This window comes from Choloepus didactylus, chromosome 5 (assembly GCF_015220235.1).
Source record: "Choloepus didactylus isolate mChoDid1 chromosome 5, mChoDid1.pri, whole genome shotgun sequence".
In the NCBI taxonomy this organism is placed as follows: domain Eukaryota; kingdom Metazoa; phylum Chordata; class Mammalia; order Pilosa; family Megalonychidae; genus Choloepus; species Choloepus didactylus.
In genome coordinates this window covers 40,568,584-40,595,993 of record NC_051311.1, presented here as the reverse complement: position 1 = coordinate 40,595,993, position 27,410 = coordinate 40,568,584, and the positions used below count along the sequence as shown (strand labels likewise).

At 39.8% G+C, this 27,410-nt stretch overlaps 1 protein-coding gene across 3 annotated transcripts in view; it reads right to left on the bottom strand.

The window, feature by feature from the left end:
- EZH2 (enhancer of zeste 2 polycomb repressive complex 2 subunit) overlaps positions 1 to 21,731 on the bottom strand; it is a 121,798-nt gene extending 100,067 nt beyond the window's left edge. For all 3 annotated transcript variants that reach the window (XM_037835921.1, XM_037835923.1, XM_037835924.1), the window contains exon 1: positions 21,508 to 21,731. The gene's annotated coding sequence lies outside the window, so the exon portion shown is untranslated. The remainder of the gene's footprint in view (positions 1 to 21,507) is intronic.
- Positions 21,732 to 27,410: the final 5,679 nt, after the last annotated feature.

Sequence of the window (27,410 nt, the reverse complement as noted above, 5' to 3'; positions counted from 1 at the left end):
AAAACAGGCAGGACTTGGAGGGAAGTAACACTTGATGAGCCCCTACTGTGGGCCAGGTGCTATGTCAGGTGCTTTGCCTGTGAATAGTATTTATGTGAGGGAGGCATTATTACCCCCATATTGTGGGCAAGAAATTGAGGTCCAGAAAGGTGAAGTTGCTTGCCCAGGATCAAATAGCTTATACTCGATGGTGCCAGGAAACTGGTCATTATATATACCAGTCTTCAAATGAAATATTAAATAAAAGTCCAATATATAAAACATACCGGAGGTCCCTGATGCCTCTAAAAGAAACTCAAGGGCTCCAACATGTGCGGTATGACAGCCACTCATCCTCCACCACAGGATAACAATCCCTTTGGTGAAAAATCCAAAAGGATAGCAGGACTCCATCTCTCAGAGAGTTATCCCTCCAGGTGCTAGCCCTACCTGAAACCTCTCAGATCACAGAGTAAAGAGTTCACCTCCCTGGCAGAGGAAACGGACCAGAGAGCAGAAATGTGGTTATCCCAGAGCCAACACCTCCGCAGCCTCCTCCAGTACAAACAGCATCAGGCCAGCTACTTGTGGGAAAAGAAAGAACATCCAAAGACAAGTGGCCAGGATGGCTCTAAGACCCATTGCTCCCACACCTCCTACAGCTTGGAAAGGAGAAAGAAAGAAGAAGGGTAAGGTGGCTTCTTGGCTCCATCTCTCTAGACTGCAGGCATTTTTTTTCTTTTCAACTTCTAAAATTACTACATATTTCCTTGTCTCAGCAGCCAACACAATGCTGACCCCCAGAAGGCACTTAAAGGAAAATTGAATAAAGTGTTGGTAGGCTCTTCAGGGAAAATCTTTCCTCCTCAAGGAGGAAGGTAGAGCCATTGCGATAAATGATTCAAAAGCAAGAAGAGGAGATGTCTCCTCCAGTCTCTTAAGCTGTGACCCCAGGAGTGATAAAGACTCTGGGGAAACACGATCTTCAGAACATCTGGGGGGCTTCATTAGCTCTCCGGGTTCCAAGGTATCATTTGCTACACCGAGTAATAATGTTTTCCACCACCTAATCTTGTTAATCAATATTAACAGAGGCAAGCAATGGCTCTAAAGTAGTGTCCTTGAATCACTAATATTTGGTTCTAAAGTATGTCACATTACGGCTAATAGACTCACATTCACTTACCTTATTATAAATTGTTGTGGTAGATTGTATATTCTAATTATGGCCGTAGGCTTTTCTGCAGTGTGACCTTGCCACACGCCTTGACAGGTTTGACCTACCTACCGGTTCTGGGCAGGACCTTATCTGGCCTAGCAGTTTCTACTTCCTGCTTCTTGGAATGCTCATTCTTGAAATGACTGCCATGCTGTGAGAAGTCCGTACCACATGGAGAGACTGCATGGAGGCATTCCTGACAACAAAGCTAGCTCCCAGCCAGCAGGCACTATCAACTGCCAGCCATGTGCATATGCCACCTTGGATGTCCAGCCCAGTCGAGCTTTCAGATGACTCCAGCCCCAGCCACCATCTCAGAGAGATCTTGAGTAATAAGGACCCAGCTGAGCCCAATCAACCCAGAGAGGTAACAGTAAACTGTTAAAAGCCTTTTTGTTTTAGAGTTTGTTATGCAGCAATAGAAACCAAAATACGGGTGGCCATTTCTTCAGCACATATCCAATTACAACAGGACCATATGCTAGATGTCCAAGAAAAGCCAGTCTATGATTAAAAAGTGGAGATAAGATAACTGAAATGTACTGTGTGGAAGTTTGTTTGGTTTGGCTTTAGTATAGAGTTCAGTTTTGTTTTTGTTTTTTTTCTTAATTAAGATATTTCTCCCATTAATCTCCATCTAATTTTAATAAAATTCAAAACCTTTATTTTAAGATTATTCCATGTAAACAGCAATGGCTGGGAATCAGAGGATTTGGATCTGCTCCTGACTCACCCTGGGTGGTCCCAGGCAAATCAACCAGTCTCTCTGAGCATTAGCTTCATTCATTCAGCAACCACTTAGTAGAATCCTACAATATGTTTGAGTTCAAAAGGGATTTAAGAGTTCATATAGCCCAGCCTTTCATTTTATACATAAGGAAGTGAAGGTCCTGGGAAATTAAGGGATTACCCAGGCATAAACTAGTTGCTGATAGTATTATCTGTAAAATGATGGGTTTGGAAAAAAAATTTCTCAAAGGTTCTTTATAGTTCTTAAACTTTCTAGTTCTGTTTCTAAAACCATTAATCTATATCTTACCCATTTTAAATTTAAAAATACTATATTTGTGTCATATGAATACATCTCTGAAATGCAGAAACGATGACTGCAAAATCAGGTACCACAATTTCCTTTACTTTGATGCTTATGAATTTCTGAAACCAGTGAATAGAAAGTTTCATCACACCATCAAAAGCTAAAATGATTTTTTTTGTCATTTCAGTTTGCATGACTTTGAAGATCCTTTTTACTAATTTTAATAGTGCCTGCATAGTTTTAAAAGTCCCCAAAATACCAGATCATGGCAAAATTGAGTCATAGGGCTCATTTGCAAAGAGTTCAACATTGGAAAGTGTACTCATTGCCTGATTTAGTAGAAAAATATTAATAGACTAACATGCAAAAACATGCATGTTATTCATACATCATTTTCTTTGAAAGTAGGAGGAAAGTTCAAATGTTGATGAATATGTGTTGGGATGGTTTAGTTAGGACACTTACCAAATTCATCCTCCAATTATGCCCAGTACCAGAGTACAAGGCTTTGTGATTTGAACATTTACGTGAATGAATTGCTTTTGGAAATGAAAGTCATACTGTATAAAATATAAGTTAGTGGTGTGAAGCATGTACTGGGTAAATACATATATTTTATAAAGTATAAAATATACTTGGGTAACTGGGATTAGGAGGAAGGTTTTAAATTCTGTGTTCTGCTGTGATAATGAATCAAACTGAAAATCTCATAAAATGAGGAAACGTTTGCCTCAAAATTAATAGTACTGTGTTGACTCTGAATGTAGACTGCTGTGTCCAGGAGCAGGAACATCCAGAGGGCCATTTCTTTGTTTTTGGACAGAGTTGTCTGCTTCTTCCTCCTTGTTTCCAAAGCCTTGTGTGCCAGTTTGGATGTATTATGTCCCCCAAAACGCCATTATCTTTGATGTAATCTTGTGTGGACAAACATATCAGTGTTGATTAGACTGTAATTCTTTGAGTGTTTGAGTGGAGATGCGCCCCACCCAACTGTGGGTGATAACTCTGATTAGATAATTTCCATGGAGGTGTTACCCCACCCATTCAGGGTGGGTCTAAATTAAATCACTGGAGCCATATAAATGAGCTGACAAACAGAAGGAACTCAGTGCAGCTGAGAGTGACATTTTCAAGAGGCGTCTACAGCCAAGAGGGACACTTTGAAGAACCCACAGGACTGAGAAAGGAGCTGCAGATAAGAGATGGTTTGAAGATGGCCGTTGAAAGCAGACTTTTGCTCCAGAGAAGGTGAGAGAGTAAAAATGCCCCAAAGCAACTAAGAGTGACATTTTGGAGAGAAGCTGAAGCCTAGAGAGGAACGTCCTGGGAGAAAGTCATTTTGAAACCAGAACTCCAGAGCAGATGCCAGCCACGTGCCTTCCCAGCTAGCAGAGGTTTTATGGACACCACTGGCCATCCTACAGTGAAGGTACCAGATTGTTGATGGCCTTAAAACTGTAACTGTAACTGTGCAACCAAATAAACCCCCTTTTATAAAAGCCAATCCATCTCTGGTGTTTTGCATTCCAGCAGCATTAGCAAACTAGAACACCTTGTTAAATACTTTTTCAAAGCATGTGACCCCATGTGTTGACATTATTTGTTTATATAGTTTACAGACACAGTGAGTGTCTCCTAGAGCCTCATGTAAGAAGGTGACCACTTCTTACCACTTTTTCAAACCTTCACTGACAGCAGTGAAAATGGCCTTAGGCCACATAGAAGTGAAGAGGTGGCTGATGTAATGTAAGGTTTTTGAATAGGTCAGATTTTTCCTCCCAGGCAGCTGCTGGTAATCAACAAATCTGTTCCTTAGTAATACCTTCTCCCAGTCCACCCCTGTCTTTGGAACAGTAACCTCCTAGCTTCTACTACCTACTGAGTGTTCTTGTTACAAATTGCTGCCTGTCCCTCACCCTGAACTGCAACTGCCATTCTCTAAAGCACTTGCCTGCTTACTCAGAATACAAACCGAGAGCAGCCTTCTGACAGTTCCTCATTCAGAATCAGTTCAGGTGAAATCTAGAGCATGACTCATACATACCGATTATGAAAGAAAGGAAAGCATTCTCAAGAAAGAGAGTTTTGAAAGCAGAGACCTTCTTGGGCTCCGTTTGGGCCAACTATCCACATGGTACCCTCGGGGAGCCCAGCAAGGGCCTCTTCCCCTTCGCAGGAGGTGTCTGCCCCCAGCTTTGTCCCCATTTCACTACACGTCCTCTACAAGCTGCAATTTCTGATCTACTGAGGAGAGCAATTTAGCATTGGGGCCCACAGCCAGCTTTTACCCCAATCCCTGTTCTTAGAACAGGACAGTCTGGGTCTGCATGTGGTTCCCTGGAGCAAAGTCAGCAATGCCAGGTTCTCAGGCACTCCAGGTTTGGACATGAGGACAAGAGCCAGCTGGGCCATTACTTTTTAAGGTGGGGCTGGAATTTGTTGGGTGAGCTCCCTCCCCATAGTCCCTGCCAAAGTCTGAACTGGTTGCCCTGTGGTTGCCTTATGGGTTGTACTAGCAGCTTCTTAACGAATTGTCTTTACTCTTCTTTCCTGATCATTTCTACCAGTGAACAAATGGGAGCCTGTGATCAAAGATTCCCGAACAGCTTTGGATCCCAGAGAACACACCGCTGGCCACAAGGTATCAACTCTTACAGTAAGTTTTGTGAACACCTATGTTAACGGGTTCTAGTAGGAGCTCAATAGATATTGGTTAAACAAATGAGTGATTCCTAACAGTTGCATGGCACTTTGCACTTTACAAAGTGGTTTCATTTAACTTTCTCAGGAGAGTTACCACCTGTGCTTGACCCATTCACAGTTCTGGCAATTAAAATGTTCTGGTTAGCACCACTCTTCTCTCAGAAGAAGAAAATGAGAGGAGTGGTGTTTCTGCTCCTGCCACAGAAATGCAATGGCTGAGAAGAAGGGAACAATGTTGCGGGGTCCTCCTCAGTGACTGGGGGTGGGGGGAGTGGGGCGGGGGATTGGAGGATTGGGGGTCAGAGGAGTCAAGGAAAGAGAATTAATTTAAGTATATTTATTAGGTGCCACCATGGATTAGGAAATTTAAATACCAATTGTTTACACTTAAATCTCACAATAGCTTATGAAGAGAGCATTATCCCCATTTCAGACATGGGGGTGAGAAAATAGTGGCCCAGATATTAAACAGCTTTCCCTAAGCTCACACAGCCAGTAAATGACAGAACCAGGATTCAAGCCCTGGTCTCACTGTCTGCAGAGAATAGTTTGTTTACATTTCATTTAATTACATCACTAGGCTCTGTTCCGCTGTGCTCTTACTAGTATATTGTTTATGCAGGAGGTTCACAAACTCAAAGGGTTAGACAATTTTGGTTGTGCCTTGCTTGGCAACCTGACTGGATCAGAGTTCAAATAAATAACCCAAGGCAGTCCTCTCAACGTGTGGTCTGCTGACCTGTGCTGGCCCCTAAACTGTTACCCATCTGCCAAGAGAGAAATACAGAAACCGAGATTAAGCATTTACAAACTTTTAAGGCAGGAGTTTTCAGCCTCAGCTCTACTGACATTTTGAGCCTGATATTCTTTGTTGTGGACCCGTGCTGGGCACTGTAGGATGTTTAGCAGCATCCCTGGACTCTGGAATCTGACAGATTGATACCCCCTCACTAGTTGTGACAATGAAAAATGTCTCCAGACATTGCCAAATGTCCCCTGGGGGACAAAATCAACCCCCTCCCCCCATTGAGAACCCTGTTTAAAAGCAATTTGATAGAGGAATTTTACGTCTATTCAAACTAATAAAAAAATTGGACCTTCAATTTTGTATGTCTTTGTTGTTTTTTAATTCCATTTCTCTAGTAATTCATTTTTATTGATTTTATAAAAGTATTGGTCTTCAAGGAATTGGGGAAATAAAAAAATAAAAATCAGGGCTTTCATGGTTTTGAGAAGCCCTGCTCAGGGGATAACAGAACAGACACCCAAGTGCAAGGGGACAGCTGCAGGGAATAGAAAATATTGGGTCATATTCCTTTCCTATCCTGATCAGTAGTTGTGGTTCGTGAACATAAATACAACCTTCAAAATTTTCTAACTTATTTTTTAATAGGTAGCGCAGGCACATATCACAAAATTCAAAAATACAACCCCCACCACAACGGCCCTCATGGTTACCAGTTTCTCATGCATCTTCTATAAGGTTTTCATTGCCTGTGCATACATACACATTGTCCTATGTCCTCTTTCCCTCTGATGATGGGCTTTTGAAGAGTGGCAGCTCTTTTGCCATTTCAAACAATGCTGCAGAGTATATCCTTGTGTATACAAACAGGAATCTGTTTTGATAGATGACTCTGTAACTAGGTTATCTCCAAGCATTTATGTTTTTATTTTTGATGTCATCATCTTTAGCCCTGTATATTAATATATCTTTTGTTCTCTGATTACAAAAGTAATATATGCTTATTACACAAATTCAAATATCACAGAAATCTGTTACTCTCAAAATTTACAATTTCCTTATATTCTGCCCTGATCCTCATTAGCACCACTCTTAAGTCTAGTATTTAGTGTTCCAGAATTTTTCATATATATTTTTTAAACAAATGGGATTATATTATATATTCTGTTCTACAACTGTCATCCTTAGATATTAAAGGTCACATACAAAATGCCAGATGAAAGTTTCTGATATTAAAGCAAGAACAATTCAAAGGAAATCTATTTGTAAAGCAAAGGATTACTGGGAAGGTATCTTTCTTGGTTTTAGAAATGTGAAAAGCCACCAATATGTAGTCATATGGTAGGATGTTTATTTCCTTGAAGTTCACTCAAAAGGATTATTTCATTCAGTATTTATTAAAATATATGTTTTCTGTCTAACATTATTGAACAAAACAAATATTTCCCCGGACCAGCCTAACCATCTTATTAACTGTAAATTACATTATCTGAAATGCAATCAATATTCTTCTGGTATACAATGCTCCTAAGATATAATTCTAAACCATATTAGCAGACAGAGAAGCCTACATAAGATTTAACAGGCTTTGTCTTGTCTGGCTATTGTTCAGATTTCTTCATCCAAACCCTGCAGTCTGAACTGAACATTAATTAGAACCAAGGGCAGGAAAAAATGTCATTTAAAAAAGCAATCATTGATGACTGTAGGTGGAGATATGACACTATCAGGTTTGGATACCCAAATCATATATTCCTTCAAAGAATGTGTTTTGAGCACATTTTATATTCCGAGCTCTGAGCTGGGTGTTATGGGTGATACAAAGACAATTAAAATGTAGTCTCTGGCCTTGCAGAGATTTCTTAAGAGATGGTTTCTCTCTAAGAAAGAATGCACTTTAAAACAATCTACTATTCAATGAATTAGGCTCAGGTACTGTATACAAAGCAAAATTATTTGCTTTCAGGCAAGCATCTTTGCTGCATATTAATATCCTCTTAACATAGACATCACAGCTAAAAGAATAGAATTTTTCAAAGTTTTCCTAAAGTGAATTTCTGTTAACTGAATCCTTCCATTGTTAAATCTGATACGCTTCCCACCAAAAAAAAAAAATTAGTTTTTGTCTTTAAGAAAATTATAATTCAAAAATCAAGCATCTAAAAATCACATACACAGAAAATACATGCTTAATGGTGTACAGCATTTAACAGGTACTCAATAAATTTTCACTGTTGAATAAAAATATTAATGATAATAATATCAGTCATATTTTTTAATCCCCCATTGTCCATAAAGGACTAATCCACTTACTCAATCTGACTCAGAAAATACCAATAGCACCATCACTGCAAAAGGCAATATATCTAAATTTATTCAGAAACCTTGACAATGGAATTGCATGTCTCATTGTTTCACATACTAATTCCACTGTAGATGTAGTTCCTAGAGCTTTAGGATTTGGCTAAATTCTACTTCAGCCTCAAACCTCCGTCCATATCTAGCTGTATCTCTCAAGCAATTTTTTAAGTGTTGTGCATTTAACTCCATTTCTATAACTTACTTTCTCCTTATCAGTCTATCAGTTAAAGACATGAGTGGGTAGTTAATTAGTTTTCCTGAGACTAGAGGACCTAATATCCAAACTTAATATGAGTGGTCTGATTTCCAAAAATATAAATATAACCTTGGTGCATCTGACCTAACAAATACCACCACTGCCCTCACTGGGGAAGGCAGCTCTGACACTTGTGGAGTTTTCACTAAGGTTTGGGCATGCAGTTGCCAGGTGATTGCAGATAACATGGTTGCATGCAGTCTGACAGTAAGTACATCTTTGTGCATAAAAATACATTTTGAGACTCCAGGAGGTGCTGGATTTACAATAACACACCTTTTCAGCAAATTCTGAAATTAATATTAACTCTACAATACATAACTGAACGCTTCCTACAAGTTCTTAACTTTTCCCATGATATCTCCAATCTTATCCCAGATCATTTAAAAAAAAAAAAAATCTTATAATTCACCCCAAGCTAACTTTTGACGGCAGGTCCCTGGGGTAACACTGGTCTATTTGCTTCTTGATTCAAGTTGGAGTATGTCTCCTTCTCTCTCTTTCTCTCTCCTCCTTCCCTCCCCTCTTTCTAAGAAGTATTTGAGTCCTGCTTCCAAGTGCCTGATGGCAGTGATATCCCAGCATTTCTCTAGCTTTCTCTGTTTTTCTATCTGCACTCAAGCACTCAATCTTATGTTAAAGCCTGGGTCCAGGGGGTATAACAGAGGCCTGGGAGAAAAAAAAATCCTGACCTCCACTAGTTCCTAAAAGAAGAAAATCATTTAAACCACTCTTACATATTCCCTACCTAGAATTTTCCCTCATCTACCAATTAACAGGCTTTAGGTAACAAGGATTCCTTTAGCAAGAGAAGTCTATAGAAATCCTGGTTTAATTTCAGTCCTGATCGAGACTGATGAAAATTATCATCACACCTAAATGTCTAACTCACATACACACATTCAATACACACCCACATATATTCACTCAATTTATGAAGTTTCCAGCCTATAGAATTTCAAATGACTTAAGCCATTACTACTGCAATTTTATGGGCTGGGAAGATGCACAGATGAAGAGTCTAAAGTTGTTTTAACAGAAGCCAACAGTTTGGTAGTGATTTGCTACTTTCTGCCAGGACGTCACCCTAATGGTAAATTCTTTGGACTATCTCTACCTTAAGTCCTGGTCCAGGATTTATCCCCAGCAGGCTACTAGACCCTCCCACCAAACTATTCCTTTCTTCTTATAACTTGACCAATACATCCAATACTATCACTTACCAAGATCTACATAAAGCATTTTTTAAAGGGAGGAGGGAGAAGTGAATCATTGTAAGTTTGTTTAGTGGAAAGATGAAAATATAAGTTCCAGCTTTGGCATTTAGACGTCTGATAATATTGGATGTGTTACCTCACCTTGCTGGAAATTCTCCTTAATGTATAAAATGGGCCAGGGAGGCAGGTATCACAGGACTGTGGCCAGGAGTGAATGACATAATTTTTGTTAAAAAAGAACAACTCTATAAAATTCTGGTTTTATTTTGTGTTCATTCAATTTTATTATAAAACGAGTTAAGGAAGACTGTGGGGTGGTAATTAACTGTGTCATTTGTCATTTAATAGTTTATGCTTGGGACAAGTTTGTACATACTCCAAGAACAGCAACAAATGAAAAGCACTCAATCCTTAAACGGCTGCTGAAAAATCCCCGGCATGTGAGAAAGTCAAGTAAGCTTGCTCCTGGCATGTTCCTCAGCACTGCTGATAGCCCTAATTTCATTTTCAGGGAAGAAACTCTGAAATCAGCCCTTACTTTATTTCTCAAAACGGCAGACCAAATGCAGATAAATTTTCCTTAGGATAACCAAAAATAAAGTCTATATACTATGTTCCTGAGAAAATGAGTTGGCCTATATAATTTTTCAGAAGATCTAGGGTTTGTCCATAGACTTTGCCTGAGGCCACAAGCCATTCTGGTTCAGTTTGTTTATGCCAGCTGTGTTGGCATTGACATTTTGCCTACCATCTTTATTAAATTCTTTAAAATTTTACAAGCAATGTGTGAATGTAATTTCCATTTAAGGCATTCCAACAATACCAGAGTATACAGAGGAACAAGTGAAAGTACCCTCCCCTCTTCTCAATCCCACCCTCTTCCCCAAAGGTAACCATTAATAGCATCCAAGCCCTACCAATCTTTTTTCCTATGCATTTGCATACATAAAAATGTGCATACACATGCAGAAAAAGTAGTTTTTAATAAATGTTTTTTTTTCTCTTTCTAACCCCAAACCTCCATAAACTTATAGGCCAAGTCCTCTTAGTCATGGCTTATACAATCTGAAATTTTTCACAATATACGATCTTCACATAATGCTCTTAGAACTTTGAGCTTTATGGGTTCCATAGAAACTATCTGGAAGTGACATTTTAAAGCAATCTTTATTAAGTTTAGGATCCTTATATAATCATCGTCATTATAAAGCAGATCCTGTGACATAGAAAATGGCTGTCAGAGGGAAAAAGCTAAAACCTCAAGCTAACAGAAACTGAACTCCATATTGGCTATGAGAAGAAAGTCCAAAATGTTTGTTCATGAGTGTTGTTTAGTTTCTTTAATGTCTACAAGCTAAATGATTAGAGTTGAAAATTTCCAAACTGCATATGGACTTCATAAAAATTCTATAAGCTACAAATTGAACTTTTCATCAAAAAGTTCTCCTTTTTTCCTTTAGATTACTATGCTTGTCTTGCCTGTCTCTGAGGCTTGCAAGCCTGGAGTCATTTTCCAGTCCTCGTTCCTTTGTTCTCTGCATCCAGTCCATCACTCAATACAGTTTCCTAAATGCGTTTTGGCTTTGACTTCCTTTCCATCTCCACAGCCAGCATTATCTCATACCTGGATTACATCTGCCACTTCTGACTTCAGCTTCTTCCCTGGTTTAAGCCCTCTAGCCCTATGATGCCCTTGAAAACTTCCAGGTCCAAATCTCCTTTGTCATGCTTTATGATGAGATGAAGAGGGGTGGGTGGTTTCATAAGATGAAGAATTGAATGAGGTACCAGCCAGTTCTCATGAGAAAAATGTGGTCATGCCTTTAGGCAAGCTTTGGACCACCTCCACTGGGGTTGGTAGAGTCTCCATTAGCAAATCCCTGGCAATTGTCTGTAATGAGAATAAGTACATTTTTATGGGATGAGACAACGATAATTTTCTACTATGTTCTCAGAAGGATCCTTGACTCCATACAAGAACCACTGAACTTAAATATCAGAATCTCTTCTGCATTTCAACACTGGCCAGAGGTCAGATTAAAGTGACCATTCATTCATGGATTCATTCAATAGACTAAAGGCTAATTTAGAAAGACCAGTGACAGAGTCACTAACTGTCCTTCACGGTCAATCCCTGTAAAAGGGAAAATCACAAGTTGGGAACACAGTTACACAGCCAGGGCTTCATGAGGAAATACCTTCAATGGATCAATGCTATGACTTTAATTTTTTATTGTCAGGTTGTTTTCAGGATGGCATTGCCGAGAAAAGGAAAGAGTCACTGTGCCAGTTTGAAGGTATTATGTCCCCCAGAAAAAGCCATATTCTTTGATGCAATCTTGTGGGGCAGACAGAATAGTGGGGATTAAGTTGGAAAGTTTGAATTAGGTTGTTTGCATGGAGATGTGCCCCACCCAGCTGTGGGTGGTGACTTTGGTGGGATACTCCCATGGAGGTGTGACCCCACCCATTCAGGGTGGGCCTTGATCAGTGGAGCCATATAAAACATGCTGACTCAAAGAGACTGAAGAGAGTGCAGCTGTGAGTGACGTTTTGAAGAGGAGCAAGCTTGCTAGAGAGGAATGTCCTGGGAGAAAGCCATTTTGAAACCAGAACTTTGGAGCAGACGCCAGCCACGTGCCTTCCCAGCTAACAGAGGTTTTCCGGAAGCCATTTGCCATCCTCCAGTGAAGGTACCTGATTACTGATGTGTTACCTTGGACACTTTATGGCCTTAAGACTGTAACTGTATAGCCAAATAAACCCCCTTTTTATAAAAGCCAATCCATCTCTGGTGTTTTGCATTCCGCAGCATTAGCAAACTAGGACAGTCACCATACAAATTTTTAGGAGAGTGAGAGAGCACCTGTCTAAAACTGTTGAAGAATCACTGAAACTTCCTTTGTCAGAGTCAGTTGGCAACATATCACCTTTCTCCAAAAACCAGTCCTCCTCCTGACCTCCCTACTTCTGTGGATGCACCATTATTCTCCTTCATTTGTGCCTCCCTCCAATTTATTCTCAATTTAACAGAGTCAGGTGTCAATTCTGCTTAAAGCAACGATGGCTTCCACCTTCTCCATCTTTCCCTCCTCTTTAGCAGGGCATGTGCACACCTCCCAATCCTTTCCCTGGAACACTCTTTCCCCTTCTCTGCCAGAGATCTTCCCTGGTCATTCTGTTTAAAGCTCCACCCTGTCTACCCTCCCAATCGGGCTTCCTTGCCTTATTTTTCTCCAAAATACTAATTGCCATTTAACATATGATATATTGTAGTATTTTATTTAATTTTAATTTAATTTAATTTAATTTATTTAATTTATTATTTTATTATTTCCATGAGGGTAGCAGGCACTTAGTAAATTTCTGTTGAATGAATGAATGAATCTATGATGTGTCCTCCTCATCACCCAGTAGAACTCTAAGTCACCTTTAACTTCTTCCAACTCAAGTCTCATTCCCCACTTCCCCACATCTAAATTCATCAAGTTTTATTGATTTTTCCTTTCTGATTGCCTCAAATCTATCCCTTCCCCTTTCTGGTCACTGCTACTACAACCATTTTGCCTGGTGACCAACACATTAGCTTCCCAAATAGTCTCCATGCCTTGGTTCTTCTGCCAGTACATCCTAAATGCCACCATCATGCTACTCTTCCTAAAAGCATCATTTGTTAATGTCTCTCCCTGTGGCAGACTGAATTACGTACCCAAACAAACACATTTCTTATCTTAATTCATGTCCGTTTGGATGTGTACTTATTTGTAAATAGGACCTTTTGAAGATGTTGTTTTTAAAGTGTGGCCTTATAAAGAGAAGATACTGGAAGCAAGAAGTAGAGAAGACCACAGACGGAAGCCAGAAGTCAGCAGACACTGGACCCAGGAGAGAGATCACTCTGTGATGGGACGCAGAGATGCAAGCCAAGGACGCCTGAGGTTTGCCGCGACCCAGCACCAAAACGCTATAGACTTTGGGGAGAAAGAATGGCCTTGCCAACGCCTTGACTCTGGACTTCTAGCCGCAGAAACTGTGAGCCAATAAATGCCTATTGGTTAAGCCAGCCCACTGTGGGGTATTTGTCATAGCAGCCTGGCAAACTAAGTCACTTCCCAACTGAAAGTAAAAACAGCAAAATAGTGGTCTGAGAGATGAGATTAGGAATGAGGTTTATCTTCCTTTTATACCTTTCTGGGTCCCCCCCCCCATTTTTCTACATTAAATGTACAAACTTATTATTAAAAATTACTGAAAATAAAACTCCTGAATAGCTCCCTCTTGCCTACCAAGTAACTTCACGGGTCTGCACATGAAGGCCCTCCACAGGCTGATCCCTCCTGCTTTTTGTCCTTAGATCCCCTCTCCTCCTCCTTGAACAGTCCCTGCCTGTCTATGCTCAGACAAAACTGAACTCTGACCTGCACTTCAATGAGAAAGTCTCTCTCAGATCCCATGAAAGGAGACCAGATGGACGATGGCTATTCCAAGGCATGATGGGTTACAGACGTAGTCAGATGGAAGACATATGGTGAAGTTGCAAATCGGACCAAATAAGAATACTCAAAGGCAAATATTTGAGGTCCCAGCTAACATTATTTACTCCAGCATTCTGAAATTCTTTTTCCTCACTCTATTATACTTAATTCGACTTTGGAATGTTGCACTGATTTTTCTCATTGCCTACTTTTTTAATGCCAGTATGGTCATTCTGTTTTACTATTCAATAAACCATAAAAAATCTAAAATGCAAACCCTCCTCTGATGATAAATGAAATTGATTTTTTAAAGCCATTTGGATTCCTCCAAAACAACTGCCTTTTAACACTTGTCTGGATTCCTACCTAATTATTTTTAGGGCTCTGGGCTAGAAAGCAAATTGCATTATGTCCTTCTGTAAGTATATACTTACAGAACCATCTGTAATCCCTTCAAAGCAATCTTTGCAAGTCACTACTGGAATATATAATGTTATAAATTCTATTAGATCATAGCCTTATGGGGCTGGAAGTGATCTAGAGAACTGACAGAGCATAGGCTACCCCACTGTCTTTAAGAACCACATTTTAACAAAGCCAGGAAATAAATGACCAAACGTTTTTGTTCCAAAATCCCTACCCACTTCTACTCCCAACCCTTAAAAATATTTTCATGTAGAATGAGACCAAGTTCATAGACATTTAAATTAAAAAAGGGAATCAATTGTAGAAGAACTTTCTAGTGTTCAGACCCATAACTATTCCACTTACTATCCACATCTGCAGGAATCACATAAAAACTCTATGATCAACCCCACCCTTTCTCCTCCCCTTTTTACTAAGTTATGCAACAGGGTGGCCACCGGGAGCCAACCAAAGTTCCCAAGGCAGAAGCTAACAGAAAGAAGAAACAGACTTTATTATATTTATATTAAAACAATTGCTGCTTATCACCCAGGACCAGATTCATTTTAACTTGGGCAAATGCTAAGAAGCATCTTTCTAGGGTAAAAGCAAATCAGGCCCAAGCCTAAAATGAAAGTGTATATTACATGTTCCCAGCCTCCCCTTTCATTAACACCTACCCCCACTACACTCCCCTTTTCCACCTTTTTACATGCATTTCACATTCATTCTGCAAAGGGTTTTTAAGCACCTCCCACGTGCCTGTCACCACACTAAGCACTTGATGTAGATTCTCTCCTTTAATCATCACAATGTGTCTCTGATGTGGGCACTATTACTGTCCTCACTTAGGTGAAAAGTAACTGAGGCACAAAGAAGTTAAGTTTGCCAGAGGTCACAAAGCTAGCAAGTAGTAGACAGAGCAGTGATTTGAACTCAGGAAGTCCCCATCCAGCTTCCCACAGGCATGGAAAGAATGTAAGGCACTGTGAGAATAGATAAGGAGATGGCCTGACCTGGTTTGGGAAGCAGGAATGGCTTCCCCAAGGGTGAGCTATCTAAACATTTAAATGTTGGCAAGGCAGATAGGAGAGTCAGCAGGGAAGAGAGGTGGGGAGGGGTTTCCGCCCAGGGAACAAGCCCCCAAAGCTGAACTGCGAATGCACGAATGCACGTGCTGCTGTCTGAGGCACCTGCATCTGCAGCCTAGTCCCCCCGGCAGGAAGCGGAGGTTCTGATACCCATATGCTCATTAACCCCATAAATACTGATTGACCTCTATGCTGTGCCACTGTTACATGCAGGCATCAGTGAGCAGCTGTGGGTTGTTTGTCAAATGGGTAGAGGACCCTTCCCCTTTATTGCTGAAATCTTCACAAGAAAGTCATTTAACAGGTGAGTCTAACCCTGGATGAAGGTCTTTCGCTTGATTTATTGATTATTAATATCCTCTTCAAGGAAAAAAGGACAAGTGCTCCTGACTCCTCGTACATTCTGAGTGCAGAGTGATGGGTAAGCTAACGTCAAAGAAACGCTCTACTGCTACAGTCCGGGAAAGAAGCTCATCCTCGAGACAGCATGAAAGGGGTGGCTCTACCAGAAGCCTGTCCCTTTGGCTACCATGTGATCAGTCACCAAGAACTGACCTATAGACTTAAACATCAGACAGTGTGAGAGGCTTCTGCAGTAATATGTTCTGTGTTTCTCTAGGTGGCAGATATGTGGGATGCTCATAGGTAAAAATTCATCAAGCTGTGCACTTCTGGTTTGTGCACCTTCTTTATTTTTGTTATGCTTCAATTAAAAAGTTTATTCAAAAATTGAGTAATGCAATTTACTTTCCTGTTACTGTCAGCATTATGGGAAAGGATAGTATTTGAACTGGAAGGGACCTCTGACAACAGCTCGTTCAGCATTTAACAAAGTGTGCTCCATGGAACCCTGGCCCCGAGAGAGATTCTGCCAAAAGCAAATGGGTACGGGTCAAATAAACTTGGCAAATGCTGAATACTATTTATTTATTTTAGAGATTCACAATATCAGCTGCAAAATGGAACTAATCAGTGTCCACACATCACCCCACCACAACCACCTGCATAGACACTATCCACATCACTTCATCCATATTTCAGGAAATGATACCAGTATTTACCTAATGGCATAAGTAAAAAAACTGGGAGGTGTTTCTGACTCCTCTTTCCCTCACCTTCTGCAATTTTATCTCCAAAATAGTTCTCAAATTTGTCCACTTTCCTCCCATTTCACTGTCATCACCCAGCCACCATCATCTCCCTCTTAAAACACCGCAGGCCACTAAGAGTTCTGCCTCCGTCAGTCTATTCTCTACAAAACAGCCAGAAGGATCGCTGCAAAATGTAAACATCACTCTCCTAATTAAAATCTTTGATTAGAATAAAATCCAAAAATCCTAAAATGGCCTGTAAGTTCCACAACAATCTGGCTTCAACCTAGACTTTCACCAATTTCTCCAACATTCCATGCTTTCTCACGTGGGAGCATTTGCCTTTGCTGATTTCTCTGCTCCTGCCCCCTCTACCCCGGGGAAGCTCAGACTCAGCCTTTAGGTCTCAGGAAGACTTTGAGGACGCCGAGATAGGTGCCCCCATCATAGCTCCTGATTTCCTCTCATAATGCCCTTGGATTTGGACACTGCTTGCTCAATGTTTGTCTTCTGCACTGGCGTGAACTCCACTGAGCTGAGACTGAGCCTTGGCTCAGGGCTCTATCTCTAGTACTTAGCACAATGCCTGGTGTAGGAAGCACCCCAAAAAATGCTTTTGAATAAATAATAATATTAAAGGTAAAATAAAATTTTAAAAACTTTTATACTTTATGTAGCACAGAGTTTCCCAAACAAATCTGACCACAGAATTCTTTTCTCAACCCTATCAATCCTGTGCTTCTGGAAAAGCTGATTTATTCTAAGTCTCTCGTTTTATAGAAGACGGAGCCCCAGAGAAGTGAAATGAGCTGCCCAAAGTCATTTAGCATGTTAGTTCTTGAAAGAGTTTAGTTTATTCTCAGAAAATAACTGGAGCATAGTAAAACTTAACTATTTTTAACATTACCTGGAGATGTTTTAAAGCTAAGAAAATACCACACAATTTAGAAATCCTAATTAAGAAGGAAGAGCTAGGCAAGGAGGATGGGTAGCTAGTTTCTCATCACACACACCAAAATAAGATTGATTAATTAAAGAGCTAAACAAAATATAAAAGCAAAAGCTAGAAGAAAATGTAGATAAACGTTAACTGATTCATTGACGGGAAGAACTTTCTAAACTTAAACACAATGGAAGAAACCATATAGGAAAAGACTAGACTACTAAAAATTAAACTTTTACATATCAAAACATCAAAATCTAAAGGCAAACCATAAACCGGGAATATATTTTCAGCCTCTGCTACAAATTCAGTTAAAATATTTTGTAATATATAAGGCAGTATACAAATTAATAAAGAAAGCATTTAGGGGAAATATTTAGTAAACTTATGGAAAAATTCCTGCTTATTGAAAGTTGAATGAATGCAAATTAAAACTCTAAGAAACAGAAACCATTTTTCACTTTTCAAATTATCAAAAATTGAAAAAACAAAAAAAGGTAATTTCCCACGACTTCACACAAGGTGAGGGTGTGGTAAAGTGTACCCTCTGTGCTGTGCTGATGAAGCTGTGTGTTCACGTGGCCCTTCTGTACAGGCACGCTCTGTGATGATGGTAAAGAATGGCTGTAACCTCCCATGGATCCAAGGCTATCTGAAGGCAGGTTCATTGAGTTGACTGGGTCCCCATCCCTGCATAGCCATATGGTTAGGCCCTGGCAACTGGCCCTTCATCTGGTCCTGCATGTGTGATGCAGGAGGACCCCACCTACCCCTCCATCTGAAGACACACTGTGAGAGCTTAGAGGTGGGGAAGGGCCACTCCAATTTACCCCTCCAGGACCCACAGCTATACTCTGTGTGGGAGGTGCTGATTTAAAAAAAAAAAAAAAAAGACTCTACATTTTGATTAGAATCTGTGATTGTAGCATGGTAGACCAAGTTTGTATGCAACATTTGCTGATACCAAGAACACTCTGAGGTCTTTCCTTTATTCCAATAGTTCCTTATACACTGAATAAGACGATTATTTTCATCTGACATCTGAATAGCAGCTGCAGTGAGCTCTCCCTTGCCTCACTGTCTCTGGGCTGTGAACGCCAAGGGCATGTCACTGACATCCCCATTACCAGCACGTCCCAAGCATGCCAGGCCACACGACCTTTTGGAAAAGTCATCGGCAAGGTGTAACCAGAACTTAAAGAGTCATTATATTCTGACATCTGGTGATTTCACTCCCAAAACTTTATACCAAGGAAATAACCAGTATTGAAAGATTCGTGAACTCGGATGTGCCCTTTGGTATTATATAAAACAGTGAAAAATGCAAATAACTGATGTGTCCACTGGTAGGAGCATGATTGAGTAAACTATGGCTGTCCACAGAATGGACTATTACCCAGTTTCTAAAAATGATGCTCATGAAGAGATCTTAACGGTATGGGAAAATGCTTAAACTTCATAAATACCAAGTTCAACAAAAGTAACAAGATAAAAACTGTATTAAGTATGATCCAACTAAAGAAAAATGCAAGAAAGAGGGATTGAAAGAAAAGAGTTACTTGCGCAGTGAGCAAATCAGGTCATTTTTATTGTCCCTGTCATATTTTTCTGCATTTTCAAATTTTATCTAACAATCATATATTGCTCTTATAAACAGAAAAAGCAATAAATCTTTTTCAAAATGTCTGGGTCTCCTGGCACGGACAAGCAACAGGAAGGCAGACAAAGAAAGCAGGCAGAGCCACTTCCCTGTCACCCCAGATCTGCAAGGGCCAAAGCCTCCTACTCTACTTGGCTCTCTTATTCCCCTGGCTGAATTTTCCATGCTGGATTCAAACTGCAGCCACCATCCCATTGCTGCAACAGACAGTGCCAGATTCAGAACAGCCGCCATAGGTTGGGACAGGATGCTCCCTTCCCAGCTGCACTGTCCACTCACACCCGAGTTATCTGCCCTGTGTACTCGTTCCTGGATGTGACACACTGGGAGGATAGTGTATTTCTTTCTCTAGTCATGTAAATATAGCTCATTATATTCAATTAGATAGCTTAAAAAGAGAGGAAGGATTATATGGTATGTGAATATATCTCAATAAAATTACATTCAATTAAAAAAAAAAAACAGAATGGAAAGAAAAGAAGGTATCATTAGCAAGAGTCCAGGAAAACAGAAATAGATAATGGGAAGGGAAAAAGAGTACATAGATGCCATGTTGGTCAAAGTTATTAAAATTAAAGCCCTAAAGAATCAGACTCAATGATCATTAATTAATTAATTCAAACGACTCTTTATTTAGCTTGCCAGTATGTGCTAGGCATTAGATTAGGTGACTTCTACCCTGGAAGTAATTATTATCTTTGATGAAGAGAAAAGACTCATGGGCTCAGAAGTAACATTTGAGCCCTGGAAGTTCTGAGCTCAGAAAGGGCTCCTGCTCCAACTGTTAAAGGTTATTTAATTTCACTGATTTAACCTACTTGATGGATTAGGCTCTAAGGACGAAATGGGACGCCAGTAAAGCTCTTAGCACAGTGCTTGGCATGGAGGTAAATCTCAATAAACATTAAAGAGAGCAAATTCAACTTGAGTCCTTGCAGATCTAGGACTAAAACATTTCTATTGAGATATAGGGCTAACCCCCACCCCCCACCCCACCATTTACCTCTTTGTTTAGTACTTGTTCCATAGCTCATGCTATTTCCTTTAAATCAAATAAATATTACAGTATTACACAAGGGAGAAAAAGCTAATGTGCTCTACCAATTTCCCAAGATATAGCCATCACCAGTGTGATAAATGAGATAATACATGGAAATCTGCAAATTATTATACAAACTGATCACTATTATATAAATTTTCACCTTAATTGACAAAAAATCCCAAAATATATAAGGATGTCACTAAAGCAATTACTCACCTTTAAAATACAGCATTGACAACATTCCTAATCTCTTAATCTAATGCCTTTCCTAAATTGCATGTATTTTAAAAATCACTGAGTTAGCATCATCTTTAAAAACCTCTAAACTTTTTGTACCACCATTTTTTTTCTCGGACAATTTTAGTATCTTAACTATCTGAGGTTTTCTTCATTTGTCAGAAATTCTCAGTTCCAGTCCCAATACCTCTAATTTCCAAAGTTTTTTTCATTGATCAAATAATTATAAAGTCACCTTAGGTCTTTCTATACAGTTTCTGACTCTGTCTTTACAGGAAGACAAAACAGTAAGTTCCCAGGAAACCCTTAAGGAATAGGCTTTATTATGAATAAGTGCAGGAAATCTATCAAATGCTTCCAAAAAAGGAGTTTTTTAAATACATTTTTTTTAAAAGGCAAAAGATTCTGATATTCCGAAGTGCTTACATATTGAATCTACTTCTGACATATAAAACACCGGGGTTCAGACCCACATCCTTGGCGGAAACCCTCTCCTTTGATTAAGGAAAATAAGGGTTTGGTTGGCAAATTTTTCCATGCACAAAGTACTCAAGTGTGGGCAGCCCCCTCGCAGTTTTCCCCTAAACTTTCACTATAATTATTTAAAGCTTCAAAGGATCACCAATGGTTTGCATTTTCTCATCAGTTCTTGAAAAGAAATACCTCGGCCTCCGTGGTGGGTTGAGAAACGATGAGCAATTTATGACTGATAAAAGCCGCTGAAGTACTCTCGGAATATCCTTTTTAACCAACACGGGGTTTCCTGGGTGGTATTTAGTTACTGGAGGAAAAGAAGGGAGTCTTGCTGGGGTCACCTGTTGGACCCTCGCTGACTCACTCTTAATTCTTAAGCAATTAGTGACCTGAGTGGCAGACGGGCGGGATTTCTGGGGGATAGGGACTTTTAGGGATAAACGAAGCCGTCTGGTGGGAAACGCGTCTCCGGAGGTGTAAAAGCAGGCTAGTGCTCTGCGTCTCGGGAGCTCCGGCTTCCGCCCGCTCGGCGTCTGCGAAACCCAGACGTGGTTACGCGGTTCTGAAACTTACTTGAAGCCGAAGGAAAAAAACCTGCAAAGTAAGCAGGCGCGGGTCCCGGGTTGTAGTGAGAGGCAAACAAGTGACTTGATTTCTTCGGCTATTTAATCGACAGCCCCGCCTCTCTCAGAGCGTGGGTCCCCAGCCCAAGGATGGCCTCTACTGAAGAAGACTAACAGGCAAGTTCCTCAAGCTTCATTGCTGCGAACCATCGCTTGTTTTTACTTTCATATTTAGCTAGGTGCTACCCATAATGCATTTGTAAAAGTGAAATGCATAAAACGTTTCTAGTTAATATAATTCTTCAAACAACTATTTAAAAGAGAGTAATTGTGTTTTGTTTTCACTGTATTCAATCGGAAAGTTTCATGTATTTTACTTCGCATAATTGTGAAATAGATCATGAAAAGTCTCCTAACTTAGAAAAGAATTCAGAAGGGGACTATAAATAATCAGAGATTGTTTCTATACTACCGGTTGGTCCGAGGGTTGTGGGTTACTGCTGAACTGTTTGGCAATGTCTCTCCCCACAACCACGCTTGACTAACTGTGGTTTTTTTTAGCTGAAAATAGTAATTGGCATGATGTTTAAATAAACTAATTGAAATACACATCAAAGTAACTTTTAGTTGGTGATTTGAATAGGAGAGGTTTTTCAAAATAACCCATACAGTTAACCTTCAGAATTCGTGAAACAATGACTACGGAAAGATGTTTTAACTCATAATGATTAATTTGCGATTATACAGGAATGCATTTCTCATTCAGAAGGAAAGAGTGAAAAACGAATCGAAGAAGCCTCCTTTCGAAGATACATCTAGCATGCTCATATATCTGTATATATGGAAAAAATCTGGTAGACACACCAAATGGTTAACAACGTTTATATAACTGGGGAGAGGGATTTCAGAGGATGGCATTTAAAGAAACTTTCAGAGTTAAAAAAGAAAGATATAGAAAGTTTGTTGCTACTTCACTAATTTTGTAGGCACGGATGAATAGATAATGTGCTTTTTTTTTTTTTTTTTTTTCCTAAGTTTGGTTTTTTGTTTGTTTCACGTATAAAATACTTAAGTTCACAAATCAGGATCAATATCTAAATTAAAACCATGTAGAAAAGGAGGTACAGTTTAAGCTCTGTGGCAAGGCTTACTGATTCCAGTATTAATCCACCCCTTCTGTCTGTAGTTGTCAAACAGCTCTTTGGTTCAGTTGCTATGGTCAGTTAGAGTTTATATTCAGACTCAATCAACAGTTTCCAGCACACCGGCTTTCTTCATTAGCAAATAAACTTGTCTGTTTTATTGAGAAATATGCACCCTCTGTTGTAAATTTGCTCAATTAAAAACAAAGTGATATATATACACGATGGAATACTATGCGGCAGTAAGAAGGAACGATGTCGTGAAACATATGACAGCATGGATGAACTTTTAAAGACAGTGCTGAGCGAAATAAGCCAGGCACAAAAAGAGAGATACTGTTTGTTACCACTAATGTGAAAACTGGGAAAAAAGTAAAATAAATGGTTTATACTGTGGAATGTAGGGGACCTAGCGAAAGACAGCAAATAGTGAGGGGGGAACGATAATCTAATAACAGATAAATTATGGAAGGTAAACAATGTTCTGGGAATGCTCAGGAACAACTATGGTTTGTTAATTTCTGGGGGCTGTGGTAGAAACAAGTTTGCAGAAATGTAGTTATTTTAGGTTATTTGTTTTTCTTATTCCTTTGTTGAGTTATAGTCTATTTTTCTTGGGGTAGGGTAGGAACATGTTGGAAGCAATGTAGTTATTTTAGGTTATATGTTTTTTCTTAGTCCTTTGTTTTGGTTTTGAAATGTTTTTTTATTGCTTCTTTTTAAATTTTTTGATAAAGTTAAGAAAAACAAGGAATGAGTGTGAGAAAAAGTAAATGAACAATGAGGGGAGGTGGGGAATGGAATGTTTTGGATGTTCTTTTTTATTCTAATTTTTATTTTATTTTTTGGAGTAATGAAAAGTTCAGAGATTGATTATGGTGATCAATGTATAACTGTGAACAACTGATTGTGCACTTTGAAGGACTGTATGTTGTGTGAATATATCTCAATAAAACTGCATTTAAAAAAAGAAGAGGAAATTAAAAAAAACAAACAAAAAAGAATCAAACAAAAAAGAAGCCTTGAAAAAATTGGAAGGAAGTTTCTACTTTTACTAAATCTTGATAGGTGAAAATGGCATCATTTGTTAATAAGAACATTCTTAGATGGAGATTGTGTATCACTTGCATTTGCAGGCTTGTGGGAGCTCATTGAAAACAGGTGGTTTGTGTCAGTTGTCTTTGTTGAAGTTAATACTTAAATAAAATCCTGAGTTGAAAATTATTTAAAAAAAAAAACATTAAGAAACAAAATGCTAAAAAATTTAGACTACCAGGCACTTAAATGTTTCAGATTACAAAAAAAATTCTATCAGAGGTAAGGTCCACTGTGAAAAAATGGACTAGAACTAAGCTATATTGCTTATATATAATTTCAATCCGTTACATAGGCTCAAGAGTGACAATGATTAAGATCATGTTCCTAGTATCAAATAAATTTTTCACAAAGATATCTGTATCATAGAAAAGTAACATCTTTAAAAAATGATGAAAAAATTTTAAACAATCACATGCACACATGCATATTTAGACAGAGACAGAGAGAGAGAGAGAGAGAAAGAGAGAGATCTGGAAATGAATGTTTATCATTCAGCTTTGTTACTTCAGTGGATCATGCAATGATCTCTGTCTGCTGCTATTCATGCCCTTATGTAATCGCCTCTCCTTGAATGTGACCTGAATTTATTGAAGCATCTCTAAGGAATAGAATAAAACAAAAGTAATGGGATGTTACCTCCAAGATTAGGTTTAAAAAAAAAAAAAGCCTGTAGATTCAGCCTTGGGTTCTCTCTTTGCCTCTCTCCCTCTCTCCCTTCCCCCCATCTTCCCCTCATCCCTTGCTCTGGGGGATGCCAGTTGCCAAGTATTGAGCAGCCCTATGGAGAGCCAACAACCAGTGAGGCCCTGAGGCCCAGCAGCAGATCTTTCCCCAGTTGAACCTTGAGATGGCTGCAGCCCCAGCCAATACCTTTATTTCAGCCTTGTGAAAGACCCTGAGTCTCAGAACCCAGATAAGCTGCCCTGGATTCCTGACCCACAGAAACTATGAGAAATTAAATGTTTGTTGTCCTAAATTACTATCTTTTGGGTTAATTTGTTATGCAGCAATAGATAACTGATACATGTACTTGATCAAAAAGTGTTGTCATTCATCTTCTTGACCAAAAGGGGGATGTGAAAGGAAATGAAATAAGCTTCAGTGGCAGAGAGAATCCAAAAGGAGCCGAGAGGTCACTCTGGTGGGCACTCTTACGCACACTTTAGACAACCCTTTTTAGGTTCTAAAGAATTGGGGCAGCTGGTGGTGGATACCTGAAACTATCAAACTACAACCCAGAACCCATGAATCTCGAAGACAGTTGTATAAAAATGTAGCTTATGAGGGGTGACAAGGGGATTGGGAAAGCCATAAGGACCACACTCCACTTTGTCTAGTTTATGGATGGATGAGTAGAAAAATAGGGGAAGGAAACAAACAGACAAACGTACCCAGTGTTCTTTTTTTACTTCAATTGCCCTTTTTCAGTCTAATTATTAATCTTGTAATTCTTGTGTGTGTGCTAATGAAGGTGTCAGGGATTGATTTGGGTGATGAATGTACAACTATGTAATGGTACTGTGAACAATCGAAAGTACGATTTGTTTTGTATGACTGCATGGTATATGAATATATCTCAATAAAATGAAGACTAAAAAAAAAAAAAAAAAAAGACATAATGCTGAGCAAAATAAGCCAGGCACAAAAAGAGAGATATTGTATGTTACCACTAATGTGAATTCTGTGAAAAATGTACAATGTTTAAAAAAATAAATAAATAAATAAATAAATTGCAAAAAAAAAAAAAATGTTGTCATTGCTTAAGCATACTTGCAAGCCTTCTGTTTTGAAAGTGTGCTTCAGAATCCAAGTGACCCTGTCAGAACATGGGCCTCAATTACTTTAATCACACCATTTTTTGCCAAGAATGTACTTCCCAGCTCGCTCTCATTATATTCACCATTTTTGGCTTTGAAGGCTATTTTAAAAAGCAAATCTACCTTCAAAGAAGGAAGATTTGCTGCCACAGGTAATACTATGAAAAAACCTGTACAGCTTCTGAAGACAATTTCATTTGGTTTCAAATATATTTTTTAAAACATTTTTTATTAGAGCAGTTGTAGGTTTACATTCCGGTTTGCTAATGCTGCCAGTATGCAAAATACCAGAAATGGATGGGTTTTTATAAAGGGGTTTTCTTTGGTTACAAATTCACATCTGAAGGCCATGAAAATGTCCAAATTAAGGCATCAACACGAGTATACCTTCACCAAAGGAAGGCCAATGATGTCCAGAAAACCTCTGTTAGTTGGGAAGGCATGTGGGTGACATCTGATCCTGGGTTGTGTTCCAGCTCCTCTCTCAACTCCTGTACATTCTTCAAAATGTTGCTCTTGGAGTGTTTGTCCTCTCTTAGCTTCTCCAGAGCAAACTCTGGGCTAGCTTCAGTAAAAGTCTACCTTCGGGAGGCGGGGCAAGATGGCAGACTGGTGAGCTGTATGTTTTAGTTACTCCTCCAGGAAAGTAGGTAAAAAGCCAGGAACTGCGTGGACTGGACACCACAGAGCAATCTGTCTTTGGGCATACTTCATACAACACTCATGAAAACGTGGAACTGCTGAGATCAGCGAAATCTGTAAGTTTTTGCGGCCAGGGGACCCGCGCCCCTCCCTGCCAGGCTCAGTCCCGGGGGAGGAGGGGCTGTCAGCTCCGGGAAGAAGAAGGGAGAACTGCAGTGGCTGCTCTTATCGGAAACTCATTCTACTGATTCAAACTCCAACCATAGATAGACTGAGGCCAGACACCAGAGACTCTGAGAGCAGCCAGCCCAGCAGAGAGGAGACGGGCATAGAAGGAAAACAACACGAGAAGCTCCAAAGTAAAAGCAGAGGATTTTTGGAGTTCTGGTGAACACAGAAAGGGGAAGGGCGGAGATCAGGCCTTGAGGCGCATATGCAAATCCCGAAGCAAGGCTGATCTCTCTGCCCTGGGCACCTTTCCTTAATGGCCCTGGTTGCTTTGTCTATTAGCATTTCAATAACCCATTAGATCTCTGAGGAGGGCCGTTTTTTTTTTTTGTTTTTTTTTTTTTAAATCCTTTTTGCTTTTTCTAAAACAATTACTCTAAGAAGCTCAATACAGAAAGCTTCAAAGAATTGAAATTTGGGCACGTCAAGTCAAGAGCAGAACTAAGAGAGCTCTGAGACAAAAGGCAATAATCCAGTGGCTGAGAAAATTCACTAAACAACACAACTTCCCAAGAAAAGGGGGGTGTCCGCTCACAGCCACCATCCTGGTGGACAGGAAACACTCCTGCCCATCGCCAGCCCCATAGCCCAGAGCTGCCCCAGACAACCCAGTGTGACGGAAGTGCTTCAAATAACAGGCACACACCACAAAACTGGGCGTGGACATTAGCCTTCCCTGCAACCTCAGCTGAATGTCCCAGAGCTGGGAAGGGGGAGCAGTGTGAATTAACAGAGCCCCATTCAGCCATCATTTGAGCAGACTGGGAGCCTCCCAACACAGCCCAGCAGCCCAGAACTGCCCTGGGGGGACGGCACTCACCTGCGACATAGCACAGTCATCCCTCAACAGAGGACCCGGGGTGCACAGCCTGGAAGAGGGGCCCACTTGCAAGTCTCAGGAGCCATACGCCAATACCAAAGACTTGTGGGTCAGTGGCAGAGACAAACTGTGGCAGGACTGAACTGAAGGATTAGACTATTGCAGT